The sequence below is a fragment of the Opisthocomus hoazin genome, chromosome 15, assembly GCF_030867145.1.
Source record: "Opisthocomus hoazin isolate bOpiHoa1 chromosome 15, bOpiHoa1.hap1, whole genome shotgun sequence".
Classification (NCBI taxonomy): Eukaryota; Metazoa; Chordata; class Aves; order Opisthocomiformes; family Opisthocomidae; genus Opisthocomus; species Opisthocomus hoazin.
Window position 1 is genome coordinate 6,028,511 of NC_134428.1, and position 25,745 is coordinate 6,054,255.

A 25,745-nucleotide genomic window follows, 5' to 3' on the forward strand; every position below is an offset into this window, starting at 1 on the left:
ATGGCACTGTTCGCATAGAGGCACAGAGAATGCGGCTGCTTGCTTATCTTGCCACTTGAAACTTCAAACGCATGCTGGGAATGGTGTTGTCCCTGCCAGGCTCCTTTCGCAGCCCTGCTCCGAAAGTGCGAACGTCTGCAGATAGCTGGCAGCCAGAAGGGGCTAGCCTGGAAAGCTGTTGCTCAACCTCATCTGCCCATGGCACTGTTAGCATAGAGGCACAGAGAATGGGGCTGCTTGCTTATCTTGCCACTTGAAACTTCAAACGCATGCTGGGAATGGTGGTGTCCCTGCCAGACTCCTATCACAGCCCTGCTCCGAAAGTGCGAACGTCTGCAGATACCTGGCAGCCAGAAGGGGCTAGCCTGGAAAGCTGTTGCTCAGCCTCATCTGCCCATGGCACTGTTCGCATAGAGGCACAGAGAATGGGGCTGCTTGCTTATCTTGCCACCTCAAACTTCAAACGCATGCTGGGAACGGTGGTGTCCCAGCCAGGCTCCTTTCGCAGCCCTGCTCCGAAAGTGCGAACGTCTGCAGATAGCTGGCAGCCAGAAGGGGCTAGCCTGGAAAGCTGTTGCTCAGCCTCATCTGCCCATGGCACTGTTCGCATAGAGGCACAGAGAATGGGGCTGCTTGCTTGTCTTGCCACCTCAAACTTCAAACGTAGCCTGGGAAAGTGGGTGTCCCAGCCAGGCTCCTTTCGCAGCCCTGCTCCGAAAGTGCGAACGTCTGCAGATAGCTTGCAGGCAGAAGGGGCTAGCCTGGAAAGCTGTTGCTCAGCCTCATCTGCCCATGGCACTGTTCGCATAGAGGCACAGAGAATGGGGCTGCTTGCTTGTCTTGCCACCTCAAACTTCAAACGTAGCCTGGGAAAGTGAGTGTCCCAGCTAGGCTCCTTTCGCAGCCCTGCTCCGAAAGTGCGAACGTCTGCAGATAGCTGGCAGCCAGAAGGGGCTAGCCTGGAAAGCTGTTGCTCAGCCTCATCTGCCCATGGCAGTGCTCGCACAGAGGCACAGAGAATGGGGCTGCTTGCTTGTCTTGCTACCTCAAACTTCAAACGTAGCCTGGGAAAGTTGGTGTCCCTGCCAGGCTCCTTTCGCAGCCCTGCTCCGAAAGTGCGAACGTCTGCAGATAGCTGGCAGCCAGAAGGGTTTAGCCTGGAAAGCTGTTGCTCAGCCTCATCTGCCCATGGCACTGTTCGCATAGAGGCACAGAGAATGGGGCTGCTTGCTTGTCTTGCCACTTGAAACTTCAAACGCATGCTGGGAATGGTAGTGTCCCAGCCAGGCTCCTTTCGCAGCCCTGCTCCGAAAGTGCGAACGTCTGCAGATAGCTGGCAGCCAGAAGGGGCTAGCCTGGAAAGCTGTTGCTCAGCCTCATCTGCCCATGGCACTGTTCGCATAGAGGCACAGAGAATGGGGCTGCTTGCTTATCTTGCCACCTCAAACTTCAAACGCATGCCTGGAATGGTGGTGTCCCTGCAAAGCTCCTATCACAGCCCTGCTCCGAAAGTGCGAACGTCTGCAGATAGCTGGCAGGCAGAAGGGGCTAGCCTGAAAAGCTGTTGCTCAGCCTCATCTGCCCATGGCAGTGCTCGCACAGAGGCACAGAGAATGGGGCTGCTTGCTTGTCTTGCCACCTCAAACTTCAAACGTAGCCTGGGAAAGTTGGTGTCCCAGCCAGGCTCCTTTCGCAGCCCTGCTCCGAAAGTGCGAACGTCTGCAGATAGCTGGCAGCCAGAAGGGGCTAGCCTGGAAAGCTGTTGCTCAGCCTCATCTGCCCATGGCACTGTTCGCATAGAGGCACAGAGAATGGGGCTGCTTGCTTGTCTTGCCACCTCAAACTTCAAACGTAGCCTGGGAAAGTGGGTGTCCCAGCCAGGCTCCTTTCGCAGCCCGGCTCCGAAAGTGCGAACGTCTGCAGATAGCTGGCAGGCAGAAGGGGCTAGCCTGGAAAGCTGTTGCTCAGCCTCATCTGCCCATGGCACTGTTCGCAAAGAGGCACAGAGAATGGGGCTGCTTGCTTATCTTGCCACTTGAAACTTCAAACGCATGCTGGGAATGGTGGTGTCCCTGCCAGGCTTGTTTCGCAGCCCTGCTCCGAAAGTGCGAACGTCTGCAGATAGCTGGCAGCCAGAAGGGGCTAGCCTGGAAAGCTGTTGCTCAGCCTCATCTGCCCATGGCAGTGCTCGCACAGAGGCACAGAGAATGGGGCTGCTTGCTTGTCTTGCTACCTCAAACTTCAAACGTAGCCTGGGAAAGTTGGTGTCCCTGCAAGGGTCCTATCACAGCCCTGCTCCGAAAGTGCGAACGTCTGCAGATAGCTGGCAGGCAGAAGGGGCTAGCCTGGAAAGCTGTTGCTCAGCCTCATCTGACCATGGCACTGTTCGCAAAGAGGCACAGAGAATGGGGCTGCTTGCTTATCTTGCCACTTGAAACTTCAAACGCATGCTGGGAATGGTGGTGTCCCTGCCAGGCTCCTTTCGCAGCCCTGCTCCGAAAGTGCGAACGTCTGCAGATAGCTGGCAGGCAGAAGGGGCTAGCCTGGAAAGCTGTTGCTCAGCCTCATCTGCCCATGGCACTGTTCGCATAGAGGCACAGAGAATGGGGCTGCTTGCTTATCTTGCCACCTCAAACTTCAAACGCATGCTGGGAACGGTGGTGTCTCAGCCAGGCTCCTTTCGCAGCCCTGCTCCGAAAGTGCGAACGTCTGCCGATAGCTGGCAGGCAGAAGGGGCTAGCCTGGAAAGCTGTTGCTCAGCCTCATCTGCCCATGGCACTGTTCGCATAGAGGCACAGAGAATGGGGCTGCTTGCTTGTCTTGTCACCTCAAACTTCAAACGTAGCCTGGGAAAGTGGGTGTCCCAGCCAGGCTCCTTTCGCAGCCCGGCTCTGAAAGTGCGAACGTCTGCAGATAGCTGGCAGCCAGAAGGGGCTAGCCTGGAAAGCTGTTGCTCAGCCTCATCTGCCCATGGCACTGTTCGCATAGAGGCACAGAGAATGGGGCTGCTTGCTTGTCTTGCCACTTGAAACTTCAAACGCATGCTGGGAATGGTAGTGTCCCTGCAAGGCTCCTATCACAGCCCTGCTCCGAAAGTGCGAACGTCTGCAGATAGCTGGCAGCCAGAAGGGGCTAGCCTGGAAAGCTTTTGCTCAGCCTCATCTGCCCATGGCACTGTTCGCATAGAGGCACAGAGAATGGGGCTGCTTGCTTATCTTGCCACTTGAAACTTCAAACGCATGCTGGGAATGGTGTTGTCCCTGCCAGGCTCCTTTCGCAGCCCTGCTCCGAAAGTGCGAACGTCTGCAGATAGCTGGCAGCCAGAAGGGGCTAGCCTGGAAAGCTGTTGCTCAACCTCATCTGCCCATGGCACTGTTAGCATAGAGGCACAGAGAATGGGGCTGCTTGCTTATCTTGCCGCTTGAAACTTCAAACGCATGCTGGGAATGGTGGTGTCCCTGCCAGACTCCTATCACAGCCCTGCTCCTAAAGTGCGAACGTCTGCAGATACCTGGCAGCCAGAAGGGGCTAGCCTGGAAAGCTGTTGCTCAGCCTCATCTGCCCATGGCACTGTTCGCATAGAGGCACAGAGAATGGGGCTGCTTGCTTATCTTGCCACCTCAAACTTCAAACGCATGCCTGGAATGGTGGTGTCCCTGCAAAGCTCCTATCACAGCCCTGCTCCGAAAGTGCGAACGTCTGCAGATAGCTGGCAGGCAGAAGGGGCTAGCCTGAAAAGCTGTTGCTCAGCCTCATCTGCCCATGGCAGTGCTCGCACAGAGGCACAGAGAATGGGGCTGCTTGCTTGTCTTGCCACCTCAAACTTCAAACGTAGCCTGGGAAAGTTGGTGTCCCAGCCAGGCTCCTTTCGCAGCCCTGCTCCGAAAGTGCGAACGTCTGCAGATAGCTGGCAGCCAGAAGGGGCTAGCCTGGAAAGCTGTTGCTCAGCCTCATCTGCCCATGGCACTGTTCGCATAGAGGCACAGAGAATGGGGCTGCTTGCTTGTCTTGCCACCTCAAACTTCAAACGTAGCCTGGGAAAGTGGGTGTCCCAGCCAGGCTCCTTTCGCAGCCCTGCTCCGAAAGTGCGAACGTCTGCAGATAGCTGGCAGCCAGAAGGGGCTAGCCTGGAAAGCTGTTGCTCAGCCTCATCTGCCCATGGCACTGTTCGCAAAGAGGCACAGAGAATGGGGCTGCTTGCTTATCTTGCCACTTGAAACTTCAAAAGCATGCTGGGAATGGTGCTGTCCCTGCCAGGCTTGTTTCGCAGCCCTGCTCCGAAAGTGCGAACGTCTGCAGATAGCTGGCAGGCAGAAGGGGCTAGCCTGGAAAGCTGTTGCTCAGCCTCATCTGCCCATGGCAGTGCTCGCACAGAGGCACAGAGAATGGGGCTGCTTGCTTGTCTTGCTACCTCAAACTTCAAACGTAGCCTGGGAAAGTTGGTGTCCCTGCAAGGGTCCTATCACAGCCCTGCTCCGAAAGTGCGAACGTCTGCAGATAGCTGGCAGGCAGAAGGGGCTAGGCTGGAAAGCTGTTGCTCAGCCTCATCTGACCATGGCACTGTTCGCAAAGAGGCACAGAGAATGGGGCTGCTTGCTTATCTTGCCACTTGAAACTTCAAACGCATGCTGGGAATGGTGGTGTCCCTGCCAGGCTCCTTTCGCAGCCCTGCTCCGAAAGTGCGAACGTCTGCAGATAGCTGGCAGCCAGAAGGGGCTAGCCTGGAAAGCTGTTGCTCAGCCTCATCTGCCCATGGCACTGTTCGCATAGAGGCACAGAGAATGGGGCTGCTTGCTTATCTTGCCACTTGAAACTTCAAACGCATGCTGGGAATGGTGGTGTCCCAGCCAGGCTCCTATCACAGCCCTGCTCCGAAAGTGCGAACGTCTGCAGATACCTGGCAGCCAGAAGGGGCTAGCCTGGAAAGCTGTTGCTCAGCCTCATCTGCCCATGGCACTGTTCGCATAGAGGCACAGAGAATGGGGCTGCTTGCTTATCTTGCCACCTCAAACTTCAAACGCATGCTGGGAACGGTGGTGTCCCAGCCAGGCTCCTTTCGCAGCCCTGCTCCGAAAGTGCGAACGTCTGCAGATAGCTGGCAGCCAGAAGGGGCTAGCCTGGAAAGCTGTTGCTCAGCCTCATCTGCCCATGGCACTGTTCGCATAGAGGCACAGAGAATGGGGCTGCTTGCTTGTCTTGCCACCTCAAACTTCAAACGTAGCCTGGGAAAGTGGGTGTCCCAGCCAGGCTCCTTTCGCAGCCCTGCTCCGAAAGTGCGAACGTCTGCAGATAGCTTGCAGGCAGAAGGGGCTAGCCTGGAAAGCTGTTGCTCAGCCTCATCTGCCCATGGCACTGTTCGCATAGAGGCACAGAGAATGGGGCTGCTTGCTTGTCTTGCCACCTCAAACTTCAAACGTAGCCTGGGAAAGTGAGTGTCCCAGCTAGGCTCCTTTCGCAGCCCTGCTCCGAAAGTGCGAACGTCTGCAGATAGCTGGCAGCCAGAAGGGGCTAGCCTGGAAAGCTGTTGCTCAGCCTCATCTGCCCATGGCAGTGCTCGCACAGAGGCACAGAGAATGGGGCTGCTTGCTTGTCTTGCTACCTCAAACTTCAAACGTAGCCTGGGAAAGTTGGTGTCCCTGCCAGGCTCCTTTCGCAGCCCTGCTCCGAAAGTGCGAACGTCTGCAGATAGCTGGCAGCCAGAAGGGTTTAGCCTGGAAAGCTGTTGCTCAGCCTCATCTGCCCATGGCACTGTTCGCATAGAGGCACAGAGAATGGGGCTGCTTGCTTGTCTTGCCACTTGAAACTTCAAACGCATGCTGGGAATGGTAGTGTCCCAGCCAGGCTCCTTTCGCAGCCCTGCTCCGAAAGTGCGAACGTCTGCAGATAGCTGGCAGCCAGAAGGGGCTAGCCTGGAAAGCTGTTGCTCAGCCTCATCTGCCCATGGCACTGTTCGCATAGAGGCACAGAGAATGGGGCTGCTTGCTTATCTTGCCACCTCAAACTTCAAACGCATGCCTGGAATGGTGGTGTCCCTGCAAAGCTCCTATCACAGCCCTGCTCCGAAAGTGCGAACGTCTGCAGATAGCTGGCAGGCAGAAGGGGCTAGCCTGAAAAGCTGTTGCTCAGCCTCATCTGCCCATGGCAGTGCTCGCACAGAGGCACAGAGAATGGGGCTGCTTGCTTGTCTTGCCACCTCAAACTTCAAACGTAGCCTGGGAAAGTTGGTGTCCCAGCCAGGCTCCTTTCGCAGCCCTGCTCCGAAAGTGCGAACGTCTGCAGATAGCTGGCAGCCAGAAGGGGCTAGCCTGGAAAGCTGTTGCTCAGCCTCATCTGCCCATGGCACTGTTCGCATAGAGGCACAGAGAATGGGGCTGCTTGCTTGTCTTGCCACCTCAAACTTCAAACGTAGCCTGGGAAAGTGGGTGTCCCAGCCAGGCTCCTTTCGCAGCCCTGCTCCGAAAGTGCGAACGTCTGCAGATAGCTGGCAGGCAGAAGGGGCTAGCCTGGAAAGCTGTTGCTCAGCCTCATCTGCCCATGGCACTGTTCGCAAAGAGGCACAGAGAATGGGGCTGCTTGCTTATCTTGCCACTTGAAACTTCAAACGCATGCTGGGAATGGTGGTGTCCCTGCCAGGCTTGTTTCGCAGCCCTGCTCCGAAAGTGCGAACGTCTGCAGATAGCTGGCAGCCAGAAGGGGCTAGCCTGGAAAGCTGTTGCTCAGCCTCATCTGCCCATGGCAGTGCTCGCACAGAGGCACAGAGAATGGGGCTGCTTGCTTGTCTTGCTACCTCAAACTTCAAACGTAGCCTGGGAAAGTTGGTGTCCCTGCAAGGGTCCTATCACAGCCCTGCTCCGAAAGTGCGAACGTCTGCAGATAGTTGGCAGGCAGAAGGGGCTAGCCTGGAAAGCTGTTGCTCAGCCTCATCTGACCATGGCACTGTTCGCAAAGAGGCACAGAGAATGGGGCTGCTTGCTTATCTTGCCACTTGAAACTTCAAACGCATGCTGGGAATGGTGGTGTCCCTGCCAGGCTCCTTTCGCAGCCCTGCTCCGAAAGTGCGAACGTCTGCAGATAGCTGGCAGGCAGAAGGGGCTAGCCTGGAAAGCTGTTGCTCAGCCTCATCTGCCCATGGCACTGTTCGCATAGAGGCACAGAGAATGGGGCTGCTTGCTTATCTTGCCACCTCAAACTTCAAACGCATGCTGGGAACGGTGGTGTCTCAGCCAGGCTCCTTTCGCAGCCCTGCTCCGAAAGTGCGAACGTCTGCCGATAGCTGGCAGGCAGAAGGGGCTAGCCTGGAAAGCTGTTGCTCAGCCTCATCTGCCCATGGCACTGTTCGCATAGAGGCACAGAGAATGGGGCTGCTTGCTTGTCTTGTCACCTCAAACTTCAAACGTAGCCTGGGAAAGTGGGTGTCCCAGCCAGGCTCCTTTCGCAGCCCGGCTCTGAAAGTGCGAACGTCTGCAGATAGCTGGCAGCCAGAAGGGGCTAGCCTGGAAAGCTGTTGCTCAGCCTCATCTGCCCATGGCACTGTTCGCATAGAGGCACAGAGAATGGGGCTGCTTGCTTGTCTTGCCACTTGAAACTTCAAACGCATGCTGGGAATGGTAGTGTCCCTGCAAGGCTCCTATCACAGCCCTGCTCCGAAAGTGCGAACGTCTGCAGATAGCTGGCAGGCAGAAGGGGCTAGCCTGGAAAGCTTTTGCTCAGCCTCATCTGCCCATGGCACTGTTCGCATAGAGGCACAGAGAATGGGGCTGCTTGCTTATCTTGCCACTTGAAACTTCAAACGCATGCTGGGAATGGTGTTGTCCCTGCCAGGCTCCTTTCGCAGCCCTGCTCCGAAAGTGCGAACGTCTGCAGATAGCTGGCAGCCAGAAGGGGCTAGCCTGGAAAGCTGTTGCTCAACCTCATCTGCCCATGGCACTGTTAGCATAGAGGCACAGAGAATGGGGCTGCTTGCTTATCTTGCCGCTTGAAACTTCAAACGCATGCTGGGAATGGTGGTGTCCCTGCCAGACTCCTATCACAGCCCTGCTCCGAAAGTGCGAACGTCTGCAGATACCTGGCAGCCAGAAGGGGCTAGCCTGGAAAGCTGTTGCTCAGCCTCATCTGCCCATGGCACTGTTCGCATAGAGGCACAGAGAATGGGGCTGCTTGCTTATCTTGCCACCTCAAACTTCAAACGCATGCCTGGAATGGTGGTGTCCCTGCAAAGCTCCTATCACAGCCCTGCTCCGAAAGTGCGAACGTCTGCAGATAGCTGGCAGGCAGAAGGGGCTAGCCTGAAAAGCTGTTGCTCAGCCTCATCTGCCCATGGCAGTGCTCGCACAGAGGCACAGAGAATGGGGCTGCTTGCTTGTCTTGCCACCTCAAACTTCAAACGTAGCCTGGGAAAGTTGGTGTCCCAGCCAGGCTCCTTTCGCAGCCCTGCTCCGAAAGTGCGAACGTCTGCAGATAGCTGGCAGCCAGAAGGGGCTAGCCTGGAAAGCTGTTGCTCAGCCTCATCTGCCCATGGCACTGTTCGCATAGAGGCACAGAGAATGGGGCTGCTTGCTTGTCTTGCCACCTCAAACTTCAAACGTAGCCTGGGAAAGTGGGTGTCCCAGCCAGGCTCCTTTCGCAGCCCTGCTCCGAAAGTGCGAACGTCTGCAGATAGCTGGCAGCCAGAAGGGGCTAGCCTGGAAAGCTGTTGCTCAGCCTCATCTGCCCATGGCACTGTTCGCAAAGAGGCACAGAGAATGGGGCTGCTTGCTTATCTTGCCACTTGAAACTTCAAAAGCATGCTGGGAATGGTGCTGTCCCTGCCAGGCTTGTTTCGCAGCCCTGCTCCGAAAGTGCGAACGTCTGCAGATAGCTGGCAGGCAGAAGGGGCTAGCCTGGAAAGCTGTTGCTCAGCCTCATCTGCCCATGGCAGTGCTCGCACAGAGGCACAGAGAATGGGGCTGCTTGCTTGTCTTGCTACCTCAAACTTCAAACGTAGCCTGGGAAAGTTGGTGTCCCTGCAAGGGTCCTATCACAGCCCTGCTCCGAAAGTGCGAACGTCTGCAGATAGCTGGCAGGCAGAAGGGGCTAGCCTGGAAAGCTGTTGCTCAGCCTCATCTGACCATGGCACTGTTCGCAAAGAGGCACAGAGAATGGGGCTGCTTGCTTATCTTGCCACTTGAAACTTCAAACGCATGCTGGGAATGGTGGTGTCCCTGCCAGGCTCCTTTCGCAGCCCTGCTCCGAAAGTGCGAACGTCTGCAGATAGCTGGCAGCCAGAAGGGGCTAGCCTGGAAAGCTGTTGCTCAGCCTCATCTGCCCATGGCACTGTTCGCATAGAGGCACAGAGAATGGGGCTGCTTGCTTATCTTGCCACCTCAAACTTCAAACGCATGCTGGGAACGGTGGTGTCTCAGCCAGGCTCCTTTCGCAGCCCTGCTCCGAAAGTGCGAACGTCTGCCGATAGCTGGCAGGCAGAAGGGGCTAGCCTGGAAAGCTGTTGCTCAGCCTCATCTGCCCATGGCACTGTTCGCATAGAGGCACAGAGAATGGGGCTGCTTGCTTGTCTTGTCACCTCAAACTTCAAACGTAGCCTGGGAAAGTGGGTGTCCCAGCCAGGCTCCTTTCGCAGCCCGGCTCTGAAAGTGCGAACGTCTGCAGATAGCTGGCAGGCAGAAGGGGCTAGCCTGGAAAGCTGTTGCTCAGCCTCATCTGCCCATGGCACTGTTCGCATAGAGGCACAGAGAATGGGGCTGCTTGCTTGTCTTGCCACTTGAAACTTCAAACGCATGCTGGGAATGGTAGTGTCCCTGCAAGGCTCCTATCACAGCCCTGCTCCGAAAGTGCGAACGTCTGCAGATAGCTGGCAGCCAGAAGGGGCTAGCCTGGAAAGCTTTTGCTCAGCCTCATCTGCCCATGGCACTGTTCGCATAGAGGCACAGAGAATGGGGCTGCTTGCTTATCTTGCCACTTGAAACTTCAAACGCATGCTGGGAATGGTGTTGTCCCTGCCAGGCTCCTTTCGCAGCCCTGCTCCGAAAGTGCGAACGTCTGCAGATAGCTGGCAGCCAGAAGGGGCTAGCCTGGAAAGCTGTTGCTCAACCTCATCTGCCCATGGCACTGTTAGCATAGAGGCACAGAGAATGGGGCTGCTTGCTTATCTTGCCACTTGAAACTTCAAACGCATGCTGGGAATGGTGGTGTCCCTGCCAGACTCCTATCACAGCCCTGCTCCGAAAGTGCGAACGTCTGCAGATACCTGGCAGCCAGAAGGGGCTAGCCTGGAAAGCTGTTGCTCAGCCTCATCTGCTCATGGCAGTGCTCGCACAGAGGCACAGAGAATGGGGCTGCTTGCTTGTCTTGCCACCTCAAACTTCAAACGTAGCCTGGGAAAGTTGGTGTCCCAGCCAGGCTCCTTTCGCAGCCCTGCTCCGAAAGTGCGAACGTCTGCAGATAGCTGGCAGGCAGAAGGGGCTAGCCTGGAAAGCTGTTGCTCAGCCTCATCTGCCCATGGCACTGCTCGCATAGAGGCACAGAGAATGGGGCTGCTTGCTTATCTTGCCACCTCAAACTTCAAACGTAGCCTGGGAAAGTTGGTGTCCCAGTCAGGCTCCTTTCGCAGCCCTGCTCCGAAAGTGCGAACGTCTGCAGATAGCTGGCAGCCAGAAGGGGCTAGCCTGGAAAGCTGTTGCTCAGCCTTATCTGCCCATGGCACTGTTCGCAAAGAGGCACAGAGAATGGGGCTGCTTGCTTATCTTGCCACTTGAAACTTCAAACGCATGCTGGGAATGGTGGTGTCCCTGCCAGGCTCCTATCACAGCCCTGCTCCGAAAGTGCGAACGTCTGCAGATAGCTGGCAGCCAGAAGGGGCTAGCCTGGAAAGCTGTTGCTCAGCCTCATCTGCCCATGGCAGTGCTCGCACAGAGGCACAGAGAATGGGGCTGCTTGCTTGTCTTGCCACCTCAAACTTCAAACGTAGCCTGGGAAAGTTGGTGTCCCAGCCAGGCTCCTTTCGCAGCCCTGCTCCGAAAGTGCGAATGTCTGCAGATAGCTGGCAGGCAGAAGGGGCTAGCCTGGAAAGCTGTTGCTCAGCCTCATCTGCCCATGGCACTGTTCGCAAAGAGGCACAGAGAATGGGGCTGCTTGCTTATCTTGCCACTTGAAACTTCAAACGCATGCTGGGAATGGTGGTGTCCCTGCCAGGCTTGTTTCGCAGCCCTGCTCCGAAAGTGCGAACGTCTGCAGATAGCTGGCAGCCAGAAGGGGCTAGCCTGGAAAGCTGTTGCTCAGCCTCATCTGCCCATGGCAGTGCTCGCACAGAGGCACAGAGAATGGGGCTGCTTGCTTGTCTTGCTACCTCAAACTTCAAACGTAGCCTGGGAAAGTTGGTGTCCCTGCAAGGGTCCTATCACAGCCCTGCTCCGAAAGTGCGAACGTCTGCAGATAGCTGGCAGGCAGAAGGGGCTAGCCTGGAAAGCTGTTGCTCAGCCTCATCTGACCATGGCACTGTTCGCAAAGAGGCACAGAGAATGGGGCTGCTTGCTTATCTTGCCACTTGAAACTTCAAACGCATGCTGGGAATGGTGGTGTCCCTGCCAGGCTCCTTTCGCAGCCCTGCTCCGAAAGTGCGAACGTCTGCAGATAGCTGGCAGCCAGAAGGGGCTAGCCTGGAAAGCTGTTGCTCAGCCTCATCTGCCCATGGCACTGTTCGCATAGAGGCACAGAGAATGGGGCTGCTTGCTTATCTTGCCACTTGAAACTTCAAACGCATGCTGGCAATGGTGGTGCCCCTGCCAGACTCCTATCACAGCCCTGCTCCGAAAGTGCGAACGTCTGCAGATAGCTGGCAGCCAGAAGGGGCTAGCCTGGAAAGCTGTTGCTCAGCCTCATCTGCCCATGGCACTGTTCGCATAGAGGCACAGAGAATGGGGCTGCTTGCTTATCTTGCCACCTCAAACTTCAAACGCATGCTGGGAACGGTGGTGTCTCAGCCAGGCTCCTTTCGCAGCCCTGCTCCGAAAGTGCGAACGTCTGCCGATAGCTGGCAGGCAGAAGGGGCTAGCCTGGAAAGCTGTTGCTCAGCCTCATCTGCCCATGGCACTGTTCGCATAGAGGCACAGAGAATGGGGCTGCTTGCTTGTCTTGTCACCTCAAACTTCAAACGTAGCCTGGGAAAGTGGGTGTCCCAGCCAGGCTCCTTTCGCAGCCCGGCTCTGAAAGTGCGAACGTCTGCAGATAGCTGGCAGCCAGAAGGGGCTAGCCTGGAAAGCTGTTGCTCAGCCTCATCTGCCCATGGCACTGTTCGCATAGAGGCACAGAGAATGGGGCTGCTTGCTTGTCTTGCCACTTGAAACTTCAAACGCATGCTGGGAATGGTAGTGTCCCTGCAAGGCTCCTATCACAGCCCTGCTCCGAAAGTGCGAACGTCTGCAGATAGCTGGCAGCCAGAAGGGGCTAGCCTGGAAAGCTTTTGCTCAGCCTCATCTGCCCATGGCACTGTTCGCATAGAGGCACAGAGAATGGGGCTGCTTGCTTATCTTGCCACTTGAAACTTCAAACGCATGCTGGGAATGGTGTTGTCCCTGCCAGGCTCCTTTCGCAGCCCTGCTCCGAAAGTGCGAACGTCTGCAGATAGCTGGCAGCCAGAAGGGGCTAGCCTGGAAAGCTGTTGCTCAACCTCATCTGCCCATGGCACTGTTAGCATAGAGGCACAGAGAATGGGGCTGCTTGCTTATCTTGCCACTTGAAACTTCAAACGCATGCTGGGAATGGTGGTGTCCCTGCCAGACTCCTATCACAGCCCTGCTCCGAAAGTGCGAACGTCTGCAGATAGCTGGCAGCCAGAAGGGGCTAGCCTGGAAAGCTGTTGCTCAGCCTCATCTGCCCATGGCACTGTTCGCATAGAGGCACAGAGAATGGGGCTGCTTGCTTATCTTGCCACCTCAAACTTCAAACGCATGCTGGGAACGGTGGTGTCCCAGCCAGGCTCCTTTCGCAGCCCTGCTCCGAAAGTGCGAACGTCTGCAGATAGCTGGCAGGCAGAAGGGGCTAGCCTGGAAAGCTGTTGCTCAGCCTCATCTGCCCATGGCACTGTTCGCATAGAGGCACAGAGAATGGGGCTGCTTGCTTGTCTTGCCACCTCAAACTTCAAACGTAGCCTGGGAAAGTGGGTGTCCCAGCCAGGCTCCTTTCGCAGCCCTGCTCCGAAAGTGCGAACGTCTGCAGATAGCTTGCAGGCAGAAGGGGCTAGCCTGGAAAGCTGTTGCTCAGCCTCATCTGCCCATGGCACTGTTCGCATAGAGGCACAGAGAATGGGGCTGCTTGCTTGTCTTGCCACCTCAAACTTCAAACGTAGCCTGGGAAAGTGAGTGTCCCAGCTAGGCTCCTTTCGCAGCCCTGCTCCGAAAGTGCGAACGTCTGCAGATAGCTGGCAGCCAGAAGGGGCTAGCCTGGAAAGCTGTTGCTCAGCCTCATCTGCCCATGGCAGTGCTCGCACAGAGGCACAGAGAATGGGGCTGCTTGCTTGTCTTGCTACCTCAAACTTCAAACGTAGCCTGGGAAAGTTGGTGTCCCTGCCAGGCTCCTTTCGCAGCCCTGCTCCGAAAGTGCGAACGTCTGCAGATAGCTGGCAGCCAGAAGGGTTTAGCCTGGAAAGCTGTTGCTCAGCCTCATCTGCCCATGGCACTGTTCGCATAGAGGCACAGAGAATGGGGCTGCTTGCTTGTCTTGCCACTTGAAACTTCAAACGCATGCTGGGAATGGTAGTGTCCCAGCCAGGCTCCTTTCGCAGCCCTGCTCCGAAAGTGCGAACGTCTGCAGATAGCTGGCAGGCAGAAGGGGCTAGCCTGGAAAGCTGTTGCTCAGCCTCATCTGCCCATGGCACTGTTCGCATAGAGGCACAGAGAATGGGGCTGCTTGCTTATCTTGCCACCTCAAACTTCAAACGCATGCCTGGAATGGTGGTGTCCCTGCAAGGCTCCTATCACAGCCCTGCTCCGAAAGTGCGAACGTCTGCAGATAGCTGGCAGGCAGAAGGGGCTAGCCTGAAAAGCTGTTGCTCAGCCTCATCTGCCCATGGCAGTGCTCGCACAGAGGCACAGAGAATGGGGCTGCTTGCTTGTCTTGCCACCTCAAACTTCAAACGTAGCCTGGGAAAGTTGGTGTCCCAGCCAGGCTCCTTTCGCAGCCCTGCTCCGAAAGTGCGAACGTCTGCAGATAGCTGGCAGGCAGAAGGGGCTAGCCTGAAAAGCTGTTGCTCAGCCTCATCTGCCCATGGCACTGTTCGCATAGAGGCACAGAGAATGGGGCTGCTTGCTTATCTTGCCACTTGAAACTTCAAACGCATGCTGGGAATGGTGGTGTCCCTGCCAGGCTCCTATCACAGCCCTGCTCCGAAAGTGCGAACGTCTGCAGATAGCTGGCAGCCAGAAGGGGCTAGCCTGGAAAGCTGTTGCTCAGCCTCATCTGCCCATGGCACTTTTAGCATAGAGGCACAGAGAATGGGGCTGCTTGCTTATCTTGCCACTTGAAACTTCAAACGCATGCTGGGAATGGTGGTGTCCCTGCCAGGCTCCTATCACAGCCCTGCTCCGAAAGTGCGAACGTCTGCAGATAGCTGGCAGCCAGAAGGGGCTAGCCTGGAAAGCTGTTGCTCAGCCTCATCTGCCCATGGCACTGTTCGCATAGAGGCACAGAGAATGGGGCTGCTTGCTTATCTTGCCACTTGAAACTTCAAACGCATGCTGGGAACGGTGGTGTCCCAGCCAGGCTCCTTTCGCAGCCCTGCTCCAAAAGTGCGAACGTCTGCAGATAGCTGGCAGCCAGAAGGGGCTAGCCTGGAAAGCTGTTGCTCAGCCTCATCTGCCCATGGAATTGTTCGCATAGAGGCACAGAGAATGGGGCTGCTTGCTTATCTTGCCACTTGAAACTTCAAACGTAGCCTGGGAAAGTTGGTGTCCCAGCCAGGCTCCTTTCGCAGCCCTGCTCCGAAAGTGCGAACGTCTGCAGATAGCTGGCAGCCAGAAGGGTTTAGCCTGGAAAGCTGTTGCTCAGCCTCATCTGCCCATGGCAGTGCTCGCACAGAGGCACAGAGAATGGGGCTGCTTGCTTGTCTTGCCACCTCAAACTTCAATCGTAGCCTGGGAAAGTTGGTGTCCCAGCCAGGCTCCTTTCGCAGCCCTGCTCCGAAAGTGCGAACGTCTGCAGATAGCTGGCAGGCAGAAGGGGCTAGCCTGGAAAGCTGTTGCTCAGCCTCATCTTCCCGTGCAACTGTTCGCATAGAGGCACAGAGAATGGGGCTGCTTGCTTATCTTGCCACTTGAAACTTCAAACGCATGCTGGGAATGGTGGTGTCCCAGCCAGGCTCCTTTCGCAGCCCTGCTCCGAAAGTGCGAACGTCTGCAGATAGCTGGCAGCCAGAAGGGGCTAGCCTGGAAAGCTGTTGCTCAGCCTCATCTGACCATGGCACTGTTCGCATAGAGGCACAGAGAATGGGGCTGCTTGCTTATCTTGCCACTTGAAACTTCAAACGCATGCTGGGAATGGTGGTGTCCCTGCCAGGCTCCTATCACAGCCCTGCTCCGAAAATGCGAACGTCTGCAGATAGCTGGCAGCCAGAAGGGGCTAGCCTGGAAAGCTGTTGCTCAGCCTCATCTGCTCATGGCAGTGCTCGCACAGAGGCACAGAGAATGGGGCTGCTTGCTTGTCTTGCCACCTCAAACTTCAAACGTAGCCTGGGAAAGTTGGTGTCCCAGCCAGGCTCCTTTCGCAGCCCTGCTCCGAAAGTGCGAACGTCTGCAGATAGCTGGCAGCCAGAAGGGGCTAGCCTGGAAAGCTGTTGCTCAGCCTCATCTGCCCATGGCAGTGCTCGCACAGAGGCACAGAGAATGGGGCTGCTTGCTTGTTTTGCTACCTCAAACTTCAAACGTAGCCTGGGAAAGTTGGTGTCCCTGCCAGGCTCCTTTCGCAGCCCTGCTCCGAAAGTGCGAACGTCTGCAGATAGCTGGCAGCCAGAAGGGTTTAGCCTGGAAAGCTGTTGCTCAGCCTCATCTGCCCATGGCACTGTTCGCATAGAGGCACAGAGAATGGGGCTGCTTGCTTGTCTTGCCACTTGAAACTTCAAACGCATGCTGGGAATGGTAGTGTCCCAGCCAGGCTCCTTTCGCAGCCCTGCTCCGAAAGTGCGAACGTCTGCAGATAGCTGGCAGCCAGAAGGGGCTAGCCTGGAAAGCTGTTGCTCAGCCTCATCTGCCCATGGCACTGTTCGCATAGAGGCACAGAGAATGGGGCTGCTTGCTTGTCTTGCCACCTCAAACTTCAAACGTAGCCTGGGAAAGTTGGTGTCCCTGCCAGGCTCCTTTCGCAGCCCTGCTCCGAAAGTGCGAACGTCTGCAGATAGCTGGCAGCCAGAAGGGGCTAGCCTGGAAAGCTGTTGCTCAGCCTCATCTGCCCATGGCACTGTTCGCATAGAGGCACAGAGAATGGGGCTGCTTGCTTGTCTTGCCACTTGAAACTTCAAACGCATGCTGGGAATGGTGGTGTCCCTGCCAGGCTTGTTTCGCAGCCCTGCTCCGAAAGTGCGAACGTCTGCAGATAGCTGGCAGCCAGAAGGGGCTAGCCTGGAAAGCTGTTGCTCAGCCTCATCTGCCCATGGCAGTGCTCGCACAGAGGCACAGAGAATGGGGCTGCTTGCTTATCTTGCCACTTGAAACTCCAAACGCATGCTGGGAATGGTGGTGTCCCAGCCAGGCTCCTTTCGCAGCCCTGCTCCGAAAGTGCGAACGTCTGCAGATAGCTGGCAGGCAGAAGGGGCTAGCCTGGAAAGCTGTTGCTCAGCCTCATCTGCCCATGGCACTGTTCGCATAGAGGCACAGAGAATGGGGCTGCTTGCTTATCTTGCCACTTGAAACTTCAAACGCATGCTGGGAATGGTGGTGTCCCTGCCAGGCTCCTATCACAGCCCTGCTCCGAAAGTGCGAACGTCTGCAGATAGCTGGCAGGCAGAAGTGGCTAGCCTGGAAAGCTGTTGCTCAGCCTCATCTGCCCATGGCAGTGCTCGCACAGAGGCACAGAGAATGGGGCTGCTTGCTTGTCTTGCCACCTCAAACTTCAAACGTAGCCTGGGAAAGTTGGTGTCCCAGCCAGGCTCATTTCGCAGCCCTGCTCCGAAAGTGCGAACGTCTGCAGATAGCTGGCAGGCAGAAGGGCCTAGCCTGGAAAGCTGTTGCTCAGCCTCATCTGCCCATGGCACTGTTCGCAAAGAGGCACAGAGAATGGGGCTGCTTGCTTATCTTGCCACTTGAAACTTCAAACGCATGCTGGGAATGGTGGTGTCCCTGCCAGGCTTGTTTCGCAGCCCTGCTCCGAAAGTGCGAACGTCTGCAGATAGCTGGCAGGCAGAAGGGGCTAGCCTGGAAAGCTGTTGCTCAGCCTCATCTGCCCATGGCAGTGCTCGCACAGAGGCACAGAGAATGGGGCTGCTTGCTTGTCTTGCCACCTCAAACTTCAAACGTAACCTGGGAAAGTTGGTGTCCCAGCCAGGCTTGTTTCGCAGCCCTGCTCCGAAAGTGCGAACGTCTGCAGATAGCTGGCAGCCAGAAGGGTTTAGCCTGGAAAGCTGTTGCTCAGCCTCATCTGCCCATGGCACTGCTCGCACAGAGGCACAGAGAATGGGGCTGCTTGCTTATCTTGCCACCTCAAACTTCAAACGCATGCTGGGAATGGTGGTGTCCCAGCCAGGCTCGTTTCGCAGCCCTGCTCCGAAAGTGCGAACGTCTGCAGATAGCTGGCAGGCAGAAGGGGCTAGCCTGGAAAGCTGTTGCTCAGCCTCATCTGCCCATGGCACTGTTCGCATAGAGGCACAGAGAATGGGGCTGCTTGCTTGTCTTGCCACCTCAAACTTCAAACGTAGCCTGGGAATGGTGGTGTCCCAGCCAGGCTCCTTTCGCAGCCCTGCTCCGAAAGTGCGAACGTCTGCAGATAGCTGGCAGCCAGAAGGGGCTAGCCTGGAAAGCTGTTGCTCAGCCTCATCTGCCCATGGCACTGTTAGCATAGAGGCACAGAGAATGGGGCTGCTTGCTTATCTTGCCACTTGAAACTTCAAACGCATGGTGGGAATGGTGGTGTCCCTGCCAGGCTCCTATCACAGCCCTGCTCCGAAAGTGCGAACGTCTGCAGATAGCTGGCAGCCAGAAGGGGCTAGCCTGGAAAGCTGTTGCTCAGCCTCATCTGCCCATGGCACTGTTCGCATAGAGGCACAGAGAATGGGGCTGCTTGCTTATCTTGCCACTTGAAACTTCAAACGCATGCTGGGAACGGTGGTGTCCCAGCCAGGCTCCTTTCGCAGCCCTGCTCCGAAAGTGCGAACGTCTGCAGATAGCTGGCAGGCAGAAGGGGCTAGCCTGGAAAGCTGTTGCTCAGCCTCATCTGCCCATGGCACTGTTCGCATAGAGGCACAGAGAATGGGGCTGCTTGCTTATCTTGCCACTTGAAACTTCAAACGTAGCCTGGGAAAGTTGGTGTCCCAGCCAGGCTCCTTTCGCAGCCCTGCTCCGAAAGTGCGAACGTCTGCAGATAGCTGGCAGCCAGAAGGGTTTAGCCTGGAAAGCTGTTGCTCAGCCTCATCTGCCCATGGCAGTGCTCGCACAGAGGCACAGAGAATGGGGCTGCTTGCTTGTCTTGCCACCTCAAACTTCAAACGTAGCCTGGGAAAGTTGGTGTCCCAGCCAGGCTCCTTTCGCAGCCCTGCTCCGAAAGTGCGAACGTCTGCAGATAGCTGGCAGCCAGAAGGGGCTAGCCTGGAAAGCTGTTGCTCAGCCTCATCTGCCCATGGCACTGTTCGCATAGAGGCACAGAGAATGGGGCTGCTTGCTTATCTTGCCACTTGAAACTTCAAACGCATGCTGGGAATGGTGGTGTCCCAGCCAGGCTCCTTTCGCAGCCCTGCTCCGAAAGTGCGAACGTCTGCAGATAGCTGGCAGGCAGAAGTGGCTAGCCTGGAAAGCTGTTGCTCAGCCTCATCTGCCCATGGCACTGTTCGCATAGAGGCACAGAGAATGGGGCTGCTTGCTTCTCTTGCCACTTGAAACTTCAAACGCATGCTGGGAATGGTGGTGTCCCTGCCAGGCTCCTATCACAGCCCTGCTCCGAAAATGCGAACGTCTGCAGATAGCTGGCAGCCAGAAGGGGCTAGCCTGGAAAGCTGTTGCTCAGCCTCATCTGACCATGGCAGTGCTCGCACAGAGGCACAGAGAATGGGGCTGCTTGCTTGTCTTGCCACCTCAAACTTCAAACGTAGCCTGGGAAAGTTGGTGTCCCAGCCAGGCTCCTTTCGCAGCCCTGCTCCGAAAGTGCGAACGTCTGCAGATAGCTGGCAGGCAGAAGGGGCTAGCCTGGAAAGCTGTTGCTCAGCCTCATCTGCCCATGGCACTGCTCGCATAGAGGCACAGAGAATGGGGCTGCTTGCTTATCTTGCCACCTCAAACTTCAAACGTAGCCTGGGAAAGTTGGTGTCCCAGTCAGGCTCCTTTCGCAGCCCTGCTCCGAAAGTGCGAACGTCTGCAGATAGCTGGCAGCCAGAAGGGGCTAGCCTGGAAAGCTGTTGCTCAGCCTTATCTGCCCATGGCACTGTTCGCAAAGAGGCACAGAGAATGGGGCTGCTTGCTTATCTTGCCACTTGAAACTTCAAACGCATGCTGGGAATGGTGGTGTCCCTGCCAGGCTCCTATCACAGCCCTGCTCCGAAAGTGCGAACGTCTGCAGATAGCTGGCAGCCAGAAGGGGCTAGCCTGGAAAGCTGTTGCTCAGCCTCATCTGCCCATGGCAGTGCTCGCACAGAGGCACAGAGAATGGGGCTGCTTGCTTGTCTTGCCACCTCAAACTTCAAACGTAGCCTGGGAAAGTTGGTGTCCCAGCCAGGCTCCTTTCGCAGCCCTGCTCCGAAAGTGCGAACGTCTGCAGATAGCTGGCAGGCAGAAGGGGCTAGCCTGGAAAGCTGTTGCTCAGCCTCATCTGCCCATGGCACTGTTCGCAAAGAGGCACAGAGAATGGGGCTGCTTGCTTATCTTGCCACTTGAAACTTCAAACGCATGCTGGGAATGGTGGTGTCCCTGCCAGGCTTGTTACGCAGCCCTGCTCCGAAAGTGCGAACGTCTGCAGATAGCTGGCAGCCAGAAGGGGCTAGCCTGGAAAGCTGTTGCTCAGCCTCATCTGCCCATGGCAGTGCTCGCACAGAGGCACAGAGAATGGGGCTGCTTGCTTGTCTTGCTACCTCAAACTTCAAACGTAGCCTGGGAAAGTTGGTGTCCCTGCAAGGGTCCTATCACAGCCCTGCTCCGAAAGTGCGAACGTCTGCAGATAGCTGGCAGGCAGAAGGGGCTAGCCTGGAAAGCTGTTGCTCAGCCTCATCTGACCATGGCACTGTTCGCAAAGAGGCACAGAGAATGGGGCTGCTTGCTTATCTTGCCACTTGAAACTTCAAACGCATGCTGGGAATGGTGGTGTCCCTGCCAGGCTCCTTTCGCAGCCCTGCTCCGAAAGTGCGAACGTCTGCAGATAGCTGGCAGCCAGAAGGGGCTAGCCTGGAAAGCTGTTGCTCAGCCTCATCTGCCCATGGCACTGTTCGCATAGAGGCACAGAGAATGGGGCTGCTTGCTTATCTTGCCACTTGAAACTTCAAACGCATGCTGGCAATGGTGGTGCCCCTGCCAGACTCCTATCACAGCCCTGCTCCGAAAGTGCGAACGTCTGCAGATAGCTGGCAGCCAGAAGGGGCTAGCCTGGAAAGCTGTTGCTCAGCCTCATCTGCCCATGGCACTGTTCGCATAGAGGCACAGAGAATGGGGCTGCTTGCTTATCTTGCCACCTCAAACTTCAAACGCATGCTGGGAACGGTGGTGTCTCAGCCAGGCTCCTTTCGCAGCCCTGCTCCGAAAGTGCGAACGTCTGCCGATAGCTGGCAGGCAGAAGGGGCTAGCCTGGAAAGCTGTTGCTCAGCCTCATCTGCCCATGGCACTGTTCGCATAGAGGCACAGAGAATGGGGCTGCTTGCTTGTCTTGCCACCTCAAACTTCAAACGTAGCCTGGGAAAGTGGGTGTCCCAGCTAGGCTCCTTTCGCAGACCGGCTCTGAAAGTGCGAACGTCTGCAGATAGCTGGCAGCCAGAAGGGGCTAGCCTGGAAAGCTGTTGCTCAGCCTCATCTGCCCATGGCACTGTTCGCATAGAGGCACAGAGAATGGGGCTGCTTGCTTGTCTTGCCACTTGAAACTTCAAACGCATGCTGGGAATGGTAGTGTCCCTGCAAGGCTCCTATCACAGCCCTGCTCCGAAAGTGCGAACGTCTGCAGATAGCTGGCAGCCAGAAGGGGCTAGCCTGGAAAGCTTTTGCTCAGCCTCATCTGCCCATGGCACTGTTCGCATAGAGGCACAGAGAATGCGGCTGCTTGCTTATCTTGCCACTTGAAACTTCAAACGCATGCTGGGAATGGTGTTGTCCCTGCCAGGCTCCTTTCGCAGCCCTGCTCCGAAAGTGCGAACGTCTGCAGATAGCTGGCAGCCAGAAGGGGCTAGCCTGGAAAGCTGTTGCTCAACCTCATCTGCCCATGGCACTGTTAGCATAGAGGCACAGAGAATGGGGCTGCTTGCTTATCTTGCCACTTGAAACTTCAAACGCATGCTGGGAATGGTGGTGTCCCTGCCAGACTCCTATCACAGCCCTGCTCCGAAAGTGCGAACGTCTGCAGATACCTGGCAGCCAGAAGGGGCTAGCCTGGAAAGCTGTTGCTCAGCCTCATCTGCCCATGGCACTGTTCGCATAGAGGCACAGAGAATGGGGCTGCTTGCTTATCTTGCCACCTCAAACTTCAAACGCATGCTGGGAACGGTGGTGTCCCAGCCAGGCTCCTTTCGCAGCCCTGCTCCGAAAGTGCGAACGTCTGCAGATAGCTGGCAGCCAGAAGGGGCTAGCCTGGAAAGCTGTTGCTCAGCCTCATCTGCCCATGGCACTGTTCGCATAGAGGCACAGAGAATGGGGCTGCTTGCTTGTCTTGCCACCTCAAACTTCAAACGTAGCCTGGGAAAGTGGGTGTCCCAGCCAGGCTCCTTTCGCAGCCCTGCTCCGAAAGTGCGAACGTCTGCAGATAGCTTGCAGGCAGAAGGGGCTAGCCTGGAAAGCTGTTGCTCAGCCTCATCTGCCCATGGCACTGTTCGCATAGAGGCACAGAGAATGGGGCTGCTTGCTTGTCTTGCCACCTCAAACTTCAAACGTAGCCTGGGAAAGTGAGTGTCCCAGCTAGGCTCCTTTCGCAGCCCTGCTCCGAAAGTGCGAACGTCTGCAGATAGCTGGCAGCCAGAAGGGGCTAGCCTGGAAAGCTGTTGCTCAGCCTCATCTGCCCATGGCAGTGCTCGCACAGAGGCACAGAGAATGGGGCTGCTTGCTTGTCTTGCTACCTCAAACTTCAAACGTAGCCTGGGAAAGTTGGTGTCCCTGCCAGGCTCCTTTCGCAGCCCTGCTCCGAAAGTGCGAACGTCTGCAGATAGCTGGCAGCCAGAAGGGTTTAGCCTGGAAAGCTGTTGCTCAGCCTCATCTGCCCATGGCACTGTTCGCATAGAGGCACAGAGAATGGGGCTGCTTGCTTGTCTTGCCACTTGAAACTTCAAACGCATGCTGGGAATGGTAGTGTCCCAGCCAGGCTCCTTTCGCAGCCCTGCTCCGAAAGTGCGAACGTCTGCAGATAGCTGGCAGCCAGAAGGGGCTAGCCTGGAAAGCTGTTGCTCAGCCTCATCTGCCCATGGCACTGTTCGCATAGAGGCACAGAGAATGGGGCTGCTTGCTTATCTTGCCACCTCAAACTTCAAACGCATGCCTGGAATGGTGGTGTCCCTGCAAAGCTCCTATCACAGCCCTGCTCCGAAAGTGCGAACGTCTGCAGATAGCTGGCAGGCAGAAGGGGCTAGCCTGAAAAGCTGTTGCTCAGCCTCATCTGCCCATGGCAGTGCTCGCACAGAGGCACAGAGAATGGGGCTGCTTGCTTGTCTTGCCACCTCAAACTTCAAACGTAGCCTGGGAAAGTTGGTGTCCCAGCCAGGCTCCTTTCGCAGCCCTGCTCCGAAAGTGCGAACGTCTGCAGATAGCTGGCAGCCAGAAGGGGCTAGCCTGGAAAGCTGTTGCTCAGCCTCATCTGCCCATGGCACTGTTCGCATAGAGGCACAGAGAATGGGGCTGCTTGCTTGTCTTGCCACCTCAAACTTCAAACGTAGCCTGGGAAAGTGGGTGTCCCAGCCAGGCTCCTTTCGCAGCCCTGCTCCGAAAGTGCGAACGTCTGCAGATAGCTGGCAGGCAGAAGGGGCTAGCCTGGAAAGCTGTTGCTCAGCCTCATCTGCCCATGGCACTGCTCGCACAGAGGCACAGAGAATGGGGCTGCTTGCTTGTCTTGCCACCTCAAACTTCAAACGTAGCCTGGGAAAGTGAGTGTCCCAGCTAGGCTCCTTTCGCAGCCCTGCTCCGAAAGTGCGAACGTCTGCAGATAGCTGGCAGCCAGAAGGGGCTAGCCTGGAAAGCTGTTGCTCAGCCTCATCTGCCCATGGCAGTGCTCGCACAGAGGCACAGAGAATGGGGCTGCTTGCTTGTCTTGCTACCTCAAACTTCAAACGTAGCCTGGGAAAGTTGGTGTCCCTGCCAGGCTCCTTTCGCAGCCCTGCTCCGAAAGTGCGAACGTCTGCAGATAGCTGGCAGCCAGAAGGGTTTAGCCTGGAAAGCTGTTGCTCAGCCTCATCTGCCCATGGCACTGTTCGCATAGAGGCACAGAGAATGGGGCTGCTTGCTTGTCTTGCCACTTGAAACTTCAAACGCATGCTGGGAATGGTAGTGTCCCAGCCAGGCTCCTTTCGCAGCCCTGCTCCGAAAGTGCGAACGTCTGCAGATAGCTGGCAGCCAGAAGGGGCTAGCCTGGAAAGCTGTTGCTCAGCCTCATCTGCCCATGGCACTGTTCGCATAGAGGCACAGAGAATGGGGCTGCTTGCTTATCTTGCCACCTCAAACTTCAAACGCATGCCTGGAATGGTGGTGTCCCTGCAAAGCTCCTATCACAGCCCTGCTCCGAAAGTGCGAACGTCTGCAGATAGCTGGCAGCCAGAAGGGGCTAGCCTGAAAAGCTGTTGCTCAGCCTCATCTGCCCATGGCAGTGCTCGCACAGAGGCACAGAGAATGGGGCTGCTTGCTTGTCTTGCCACCTCAAACTTCAAACGTAGCCTGGGAAAGTTGGTGTCCCAGCCAGGCTCCTTTCGCAGCCCTGCTCCGAAAGTGCGAACGTCTGCAGATAGCTGGCAGCCAGAAGGGGCTAGCCTGGAAAGCTGTTGCTCAGCCTCATCTGCCCATGGCACTGTTCGCATAGAGGCACAGAGAATGGGGCTGCTTGCTTATCTTGCCACTTGAAACTTCAAACGCATGCTGGGAATGGTGGTGTCCCTGCCAGGCTCCTATCACAGCCCTGCTCCGAAAGTGCGAACGTCTGCAGATAGCTGGCAGCCAGAAGGGGCTAGCCTGGAAAGCTGTTGCTCAGCCTCATCTGCCCATGGCACTTTTAGCATAGAGGCACAGAGAATGGGGCTGCTTGCTTATCTTGCCACTTGAAACTTCAAACGCATGGTGGGAATGGTGGTGTCCCTGCCAGGCTCCTATCACAGCCCTGCTCCGAAAGTGCGAACGTCTGCAGATAGCTGGCAGGCAGAAGGGGCTAGCCTGGAAAGCTGTTGCTCAGCCTCATCTGCCCATGGCACTGTTCGCATAGAGGCACAGAGAATGGGGCTGCTTGCTTATCTTGCCACTTGAAACTTCAAACGCATGCTGGGAACGGTGGTGTCCCAGCCAGGCTCCTTTCGCAGCCCTGCTCCAAAAGTGCGAACGTCTGCAGATAGCTGGCAGCCAGAAGGGGCTAGCCTGGAAAGCTGTTGCTCAGCCTCATCTGCCCATGGCACTTTTAGCATAGAGGCACAGAGAATGGGGCTGCTTGCTTATCTTGCCACTTGAAACTTCAAACGTAGCCTGGGAAAGTTGGTGTCCCAGCCAGGCTCCTTTCGCAGCCCTGCTCCGAAAGTGCGAACGTCTGCAGATAGCTGGCAGCCAGAAGGGTTTAGCCTGGAAAGCTGTTGCTCAGCCTCATCTGCCCATGGCACTGTTCGCATAGAGGCACAGAGAATGGGGCTGCTTGCTTATCTTGCCACTTGAAACTTCAAACGCATGCTGGGAATGGTGGTGTCCCAGCCAGGCTCCTTTCGCAGCCCTGCTCCGAAAGTGCGAACGTCTGCAGATAGCTGGCAGCCAGAAAGGGCTAGCCTGGAAAGCTGTTGCTCAGCCTCATCTGCCCATGGCACTGTTCGCATAGAGGCACAGAGAATGGGGCTGCTTGCTTATCTTGCCACTTGAAACTTCAAACGCATGCTGGGAATGGTGGTGTCCCTGCCAGGCTCCTATCACAGCCCTGCTCCGAAAATGCGAACGTCTGCAGATAGCTGGCAGCCAGAAGGGGCTAGCCTGGAAAGCTGTTGCTCAGCCTCATCTGCTCATGGCAGTGCTCGCACAGAGGCACAGAGAATGGGGCTGCTTCCTTGTCTTGCCACCTCAAACTTCAAACGTAGCCTGGGAAAGTTGGTGTCCCAGCCAGGCTCCTTTCGCAGCCCTGCTCCGAAAGTGCGAACGTCTGCAGATAGCTGGCAGCCAGAAGGGGCTAGCCTGGAAAGCTGTTGCTCAGCCTCATCTGCCCATGGC